Genomic DNA, 7,563 nt, shown 5'->3' with positions numbered 1-7,563 from the left:
TTTTGAGTTTAAATGTGTCTGAATGTAAAATTAAATCTTAAATTTTAAAGAAAAAATGGAAAAAATTTAAAATTTTGATTAAAAATCTTTCAAATCTGGATTTTTTATGAATTTTCTGATAAATAAAAATATTTTCTGGCTCAGAATCAATTTTTTGGCCCAAAATTGATATTTTTAACTTTTTTATGGGAAAAAAACTTTTATATTAAAATTTAAAAAATTTTGAGAGTTCAAAAATAATTCTAGGAAAAAATCATTCTGATCAGACTGATTTTAAAAATTAAATTTTAAATACTTTTTTCTTACAGAGATAGAAAAATTTATTTTTTCCCGGGATCCAAACTCATTTCCCAAAATTAGATTTACAATTTTTTATCTTAAAATAATGAAAAAAATCCTAAATTAAGTCAATTTTATACATTTTTTAAGTAATTTTACAAATTTTAATTTTCCTAAAAACTTAAAAATTCAAAATTTCTTTAAATTTTTGTAAGTTTCCCGGAAGCGAGGTCCCAGCATTTTTTCCAAGACCGTTATATTTAATATTTTTTTAATTAAAAAAATGCAAATTAAGTTAATTTTAGTCAAAACTATTTAACTTATTCTTAAATTTAAGTCAAAAATAAATTAATTTTGAGTTAAAAGCTTTTCATCTCATTTGATTATTTACAGAAGTATGAAAAAAAAATTGGAAAATATCAAGAAGAGGAAATAAATTGTGGTGAAAATCATGAATTTACTTGAAAAAATTTCTATTTTTCGAATAATTTGAACTTTTTTGTTCCAAACTTTTTCGATTTTCTTCAAATATCAGCTCAATTACTCTTACAAAACTGCTTTCTTGAAGTTATTCAATAGTAATGGACAATCAAAAACTCCTTGCCTTCTTGAATACAAAATTTGTCTCTCTTCAGACTCATCTTTTTCCTTTATTGAAAAATTTCCCTTCAAAATCATAGTAGTTGTCCTCGAAATATATGTCAAAATTCTGGTACCAGTTGGTCTATTCTCCATATCTCAAGATTATTATTTTTCCGCATATTCTTTATTGTTATTACACATCCAGTTAAATTACATTTTAGACGACATTGCATTTAAATCGATTCCTTTTGCTTTCTTCATCCTTTTCATCATGTCCCGAAAAAGCCTATCGCTCGTCCTCGAAAGCAGAGCAAAAAAAGGGAAATAGTAGTAATATCAATTGAGCAGCATCATTTTGCCACACATACATATGCGAAATAAAAAGGAGATTGAAGACCTTAATATCTTTTATTATTGCCATTACCATCATTGATATCGATTATTACAACAAAAGCGTTTACTTGTAGGTACTTTCTCTGGGATTCTCTCTCGAAATGCGAAATTGTGTATAAAAGATAAGTTCTTCGGTAACTGATGGCGTGTCATTGACAATTTTGTGTGATATTTATTCAGGATGTCTTCTTGTGAATAAAAAGAACGAAATTCATCGATCACTGTTCGGATTACACTTTGCCAGGACCTTCGAACGGGATAATGATGGGAAATGATTGAACTTTGTGTCTTTTGTGTTATTTCTTTGCTTTTGCGACGGAAACTTTCATTCATCATAAATTTCTCACATGTGATCCACTCCATTAAGTGTCACCTGATTCCTTACTTTTTCTCTTCTCGACCAAAAAAAAAAGTCATTTAAATCACTACTACCCCAAAAACTTCCCTTTTTTCTATCCCATTTACTTGTAAGTGGCTTCTGGTCCGTCGTAGAAGCAGCACGAAAGTCAACACAAGAACTAATCTAGGTCAGCACGTTTCACCACATAATTTATAGCTGTTTTTGCATACTTCAGAATCTTACTTCGTTGAGACATTTTTAACGTTCTGTGCGTTCCTTCCCGCACTGTTTTTCCTTTGCGAACGAAATTTCGGTAAGTGAAATACAAATAAAATTTCCGACCAGATGTTTCATGTCGTCGTCGTCGTCCTCGTATAATCTTAATAATAATAATAATCGATTAAATTACATGTTGTCGACGTTCTTGGCTTCCCTTGACTGGCTTGAATGAAATCTACACACACAAAAAAAAAGTAATATGCAAGAATTGTATGAACAAACGTCTTTGTAATAATAATAGGCAAGGTTCAGGTTGATTTTCCGGTGTGTTCCTTTTGTGTAAATTACTTGCCCTTCTTGCAGACATACACTCAAAAAGCAGGTTATTAAATTTTGTGTGTTTGTGTTGTGCATAGAAAAGCCCATAAACCCAGAGAAAACACGTATGGAAGGTTGTTTGTGTGCAAAAAATTAATTTTCCAGAAGTTTAGAAGTCATTAGTTACATAAATGGATTTTTTTTGCACAAAATGAAATGAAGTATGAGTGTTTTGGTATTAATATAATTTTAGTTTTTATTCACTTAAATTTTTTATGCATGAAGAAAATATTTTTTGACGACATTGCATTTAAATCGATTCCTTTTGCTTTCATCATGTCCCGAAAAAGCCTATCGCTCGTCCTCGAAAGCAGAGCAAAAAAAGGGAAATAGTAGTAATATCAATTGAGCAGCATCATTTTGCATTTTTAATTTTTCTCAAATGGCACATACATATTTTTAATAAAAAAGAGATTGAAGACCTTAATATCTTTTATTATTGCCATTACCATCATTGATATTTTATTACAACAAAAGCGTTTTTGTAGGTAATTTTTCTGGGAATTTTTTAAATAAATTTGTATAAAAGATAAGTTCTTTAACTTTTCATTGACAATTTTGTGTGATATTTATTCAGGATGTCTTCTTAAAAAAAGAACGAAATTCATCGATCACTTTCGGATTACACTTTGCCAGGACCTTCGAACGGGATAATGATGGGAAATGATTGAACTTTGTGTCTTTTGTGTTATTTCTTTGCTTTTGCGACGGAAACTTTCATTCATCATAAATTTTCACATGTGATCCACTCCATTAAGTGTCACCTGATTCCTTAAAATTTCTTTCTCGATCATTTAAATTTTATTCCCTTTTTTTATCCCATTTACTTGTAAGTGGCTTCTGGTTCGTAAATAGCACGAAAGTCAACACAAGAACTAATCTAGGTCAGCACGTTCACATAATTTATAGCTGTTTTTGCATACTTCAGAATCTTACTTCGTTGAGACATTTTTAACGTTCTGTGCGTTCCTTCCCGCACTGTTTTTCCTTTGCGAACGAAATTTCGGTAAGTGAAATACAAATAAAATTTCCGACCAGATTTTCATGTCGTCGTCGTCCTCGTATAATCTTAATTAATTTCGATTAAATTACATGTTGTCGACGTTCTTGGCTTCCCTTGAAAATGAAATCTACAACATTTAATATGCAAGAATTGTATGCAAACGTCTTTGTAATAATAATAGGCAAGGTTCAGGTTGATTTTCCGGTGTGTTCCTTTTGTGTAAATTACTTGCCCTTCTTGCAGACATACACTCAAAAAGCAGGTTATTAAATTTTGTGTGTTTGTGTTGTGCATAGAAAAGCCCATAAACCCATAGATAACACGTATGGAAGGTTGTTTGTGTGCAAAAAATTAATTTTCCAGAAGTTTAGAAGTCATTAGTTACATAAATGGATTTTTTTTTGCACAAAATGAAATGAAGTATGAGTGTTTTGGTATTAATATAATTTTAGTTTTTATTCATTTTAATTTTTTATTTTTTGATAAAAATGAATAAAATTAATTAATTATTTTAATTAATGGCATTTTGGGATTTTACTACATATTTATTATTTTGATAAATTTTAATAAAATTTTACGAATTTTTTTTAAATTTATTTATTTATTTTTTTAATTTAATTTTAATTTGATTTTTACTGAAAAATTTAAAAAAAAAAAAATAATTTATAATTTTATTTATTTTTGCATTTATAATTTAAAAAATTTTTTAAAAAATTTTTTTTTAAATTATTTTTTTAATTTAAAAAATCTTATTTAATTAAAGTTTTGAATTTTGATTTTTATTAAAAAGTAATTTTTCAAAAATGGCTTTTAAATTTAAATTTATTTAAAACAAAGGCTACAGTTCAATATAAAAAAGACCAAAAATTTTTTATTAATTTGATTTAAATCCAAAAAAAATTTTTTTTTGAAAAATTTTAATTTTTTTCAAAAATTTCTCGGCTATAAAAATAATATGCAAAAAATTTTTTTCGCCATTTTTCCCAATTTAAATTTTAAACAAAAGAAAAAAATTTTTAAATTTTACTGTCGTTTAGCAACTTTAAATTTTTCGATGTTCTTAAAATGGGCCCTTTTTGTGCGGTAAAAACAATGTAGTATATATGAAACATATACTACAAAAAATAAATAATATTAAAAAAATTAAATATTAAAAAAAAATAAGTGTTTAAATATAATTAATTTAAATAAATGAAATTTTAAATAAAGAAAATTAATTTTTTTAAATTAATTTCGCATATTTTTTATGTATATTTTTTTTAACTTACAGTTTTTTTTTTTGAATTTTTTTTTTTCTTATTCCTTCAAAGCCTAAAAAATTGGTCATTTTAATACAAAACGATAGTTAAATTCGTTTCAGTATTTTTTTTTGTCAAATGAGCTTTTTTTGTGTGACCTTTTTCCGCAAATCAATTCGTGATGCTACGAAACAGAAAAAATTGTCATTAAACACGCCTTAAAATCCATTTTTTTTTTGTTCGAAAGACATTAACACGTCATTATGAAAGTAAAAAAAAAAGAAATAAAAAACGAAGAAGAACATTAATGATTAGTTTCAGTTCAGTCATAACTAATTTCGTCACTTCATTCACCGAAATGAAAATGCTTCGAAAATTCCATCACAAAACACATATTTTAGGTTTTTCATTAGCACCAAATGATAAAATTAATTCTTAATTTATAATGGCAAAGTGTGTTGCGTGATTTGAGGAAATTTGCAAAGTAAAGTACTTTCAGCCCAGCAATAACGTTGCCAGTGCATTAACACGCAAGTTATTATCATTTTCATTCCATTTTAAATAATTTTCTAATAAAATATCGCGTTTGTTTGACGAAATAAAAATAAAATAGGAAAAATCTTGATAGAAGATCTAAAAAAAACTAAGAAGTAGAAGGGGTCACTGGGTTATTAACATTCTTTTATTAATTAAATGCTTTTGGAAAAAAAAAGTTGTCGCATGCTGACTTTGTCCGTTTTCTGAATGAAAGGCAATTAGGTGTGGTGCGCGCGTGATAAAATAAAATGCGTCATAATTTATGTCGTCTATATTGTCTTAATCGACCATTCAGGCAACTTTTTTCCTTTTTGGTGACTTTTTACGACATTTACGTGGGATCAACTTTCGCACAAATTACGACAGTTGAAAAAAAAAATTATTTATTACCGCGTTACATTGTTACTTTGATTGATCGGAGTCAATAATTTCGACTAATGTTGCTCCAATCTGACGCCTTCTAGGACATCAAATCATAATATTTCACACATACATCATTTTCCGTTCATTAAAGACATTAATAACGCAAAAGGGATAATCAATCATCGGCGCCGCATACATCCATTAATAAACACATGTGTGGGCTATGTGAGGTTTGTTGCACGGACGAGCGAAAAAAAAAATTTGCACACACTTTGGCGATTATTACTTACAGTAGTTGTAGTAGTGGCAAAGGAAGGCGGCGTAGCAACAAACTTTGGGTCATTAACAAAAAACACACACATCACCCAATATCATTATTTAGTGATCCATTAACACCACACATGTCCTAAATGAATTTAATATTGATAATTGAGTAATTAATCAAAATAAATAATAATAACGAAAAATCATTATGTGGCGGAGAAATTACTTTGAGCGGATCTAGTTAGCGATATCAACATTAATTAACACCTATAAAAATATTTTTGATCCCATTTATCGACAGTTAGCCCTTTTTTCCATGAATAATTTCGCCATTGTCGCACACACACCCAATTATTTTTCAAGGCAGTTTTACGCTTGAATGCCGAGGAATTTTCCGAAAAGTACTCAATTTTCGTTGGAAATATGTGAGGCATGAATCACATATCACATCTCTAATAAATCATCCGGATAAAAAGGGGTGTAAGGAAAGAAAAATTGCGTATTTACCTTTAGATTTGACAATTTTTCACCTTTTTCACGCATTTATTGGCGCGTGCATGAGGACTTGAATTTTGAAAAGTGAGGTTAAAAGTTCTATTAAAACGAATATTTTTCATATTTGTCGAAAATCGATTTTTTTACAATTTTTAGTATTTTTCTGATATACCGAGGTTACCCTTGAACTTCGTTTTACCCGCCAAAATTTTCATAACTTAAAAAAAAATTAAAAATAGACCTAAATTTAGAGAGATTATTGACATAGTTTTCCATTTTTAAATTTTTTTTAGAATTTAAAAAAAATATTCTTTTTTAAAATAAAAATTAAAAAAAAGTTTAAAAAAAATATTTGGATATTGGGACCTATTGGAATCCAAAATTAAAAAAATTCATAGATTTAATAAAAATTTAGAATTAAAATTTTTTTTTTAATAAAAATTATAAAAATTCATAGATTTAAAAAAAATTTTATTTTTATTTTTTCAAAAAATTTTAATATTTTAAAAATAATTAAAAAAAAATATTAAAATTAATTAAATAAAATAAAAATATTTTAAAAAATCATGGAAAAATAAAATTTTATTTGAATTTTCTAGACAAATTTTATATAAATTTACAAATATGAACAATTAAAACACCAACACATATTTTTAGGTCAACTCATTGAATAGTTGCCCTGGAAATTGATAAGAGATTATAACAACTTGTTCAACCAGAAGGTTTGTGGTTCAATAAGTCCTTAAACAGCTCAATTTTCTATTGTTTTGATGACTTTCAATGAATTTAATTTAATTGATAAAATTTATTGCTTCAAACAAATTTCCAAATCAATGAATGAATTTTCATGAAAGAATTGTTTAAATATGAACGGCTTTCTAATTGCCTTCATTAATGCTTCAGTTTGAAAAAAATCAACGATAAAAAAATAATTTATTCGCACTTTTAAAGTCAATTGCCATTCATCAACTTTGAGAGCAAATATTTGAAATACAAAAAAAAAACTATTTCATTAAATATTTTTTTTAATAAAAAATGCAAAACAGCTGAAAAAAATTCACTTCTTCCGTATTTACCCTTGTCAGTCGTTGACGTCGTCGTCGTCATCATCGTCATTTACATCAAGATCATCATCTTTCGTTTCAATAAACGTTCTAAATTGAAATATCATCAAGGATACAATTAAATACAACTCGATGAGCTTCGAGTGTTCTTCGCACAGTATCGCACTTTCGTTTCGCTCTCTCTCTCTCTCGTTTTCGAGATATTTTTTATTAAAATAAAATAATAATGAAAAACTCTTCAATAAAATATCGCCAAGTTCGTTGCTGTGCTTATCCATCGCGCCTACGTTCACCGTAGATTTTTAAATCAAGTATTTAATATTCATGAATTTTTAATATCAATTAAGCGCTAGGGTAAATATTATCTGGAAAGATTTTTTCATTAAATTCACACCATTATCATCCTGC

Source organism: Culicoides brevitarsis, chromosome 1, assembly GCF_036172545.1.
Source record: "Culicoides brevitarsis isolate CSIRO-B50_1 chromosome 1, AGI_CSIRO_Cbre_v1, whole genome shotgun sequence".
NCBI lineage: Eukaryota > Metazoa > Arthropoda > Insecta > Diptera > Ceratopogonidae > Culicoides > Culicoides brevitarsis.
This window is presented reverse-complemented; position numbering follows the sequence as displayed.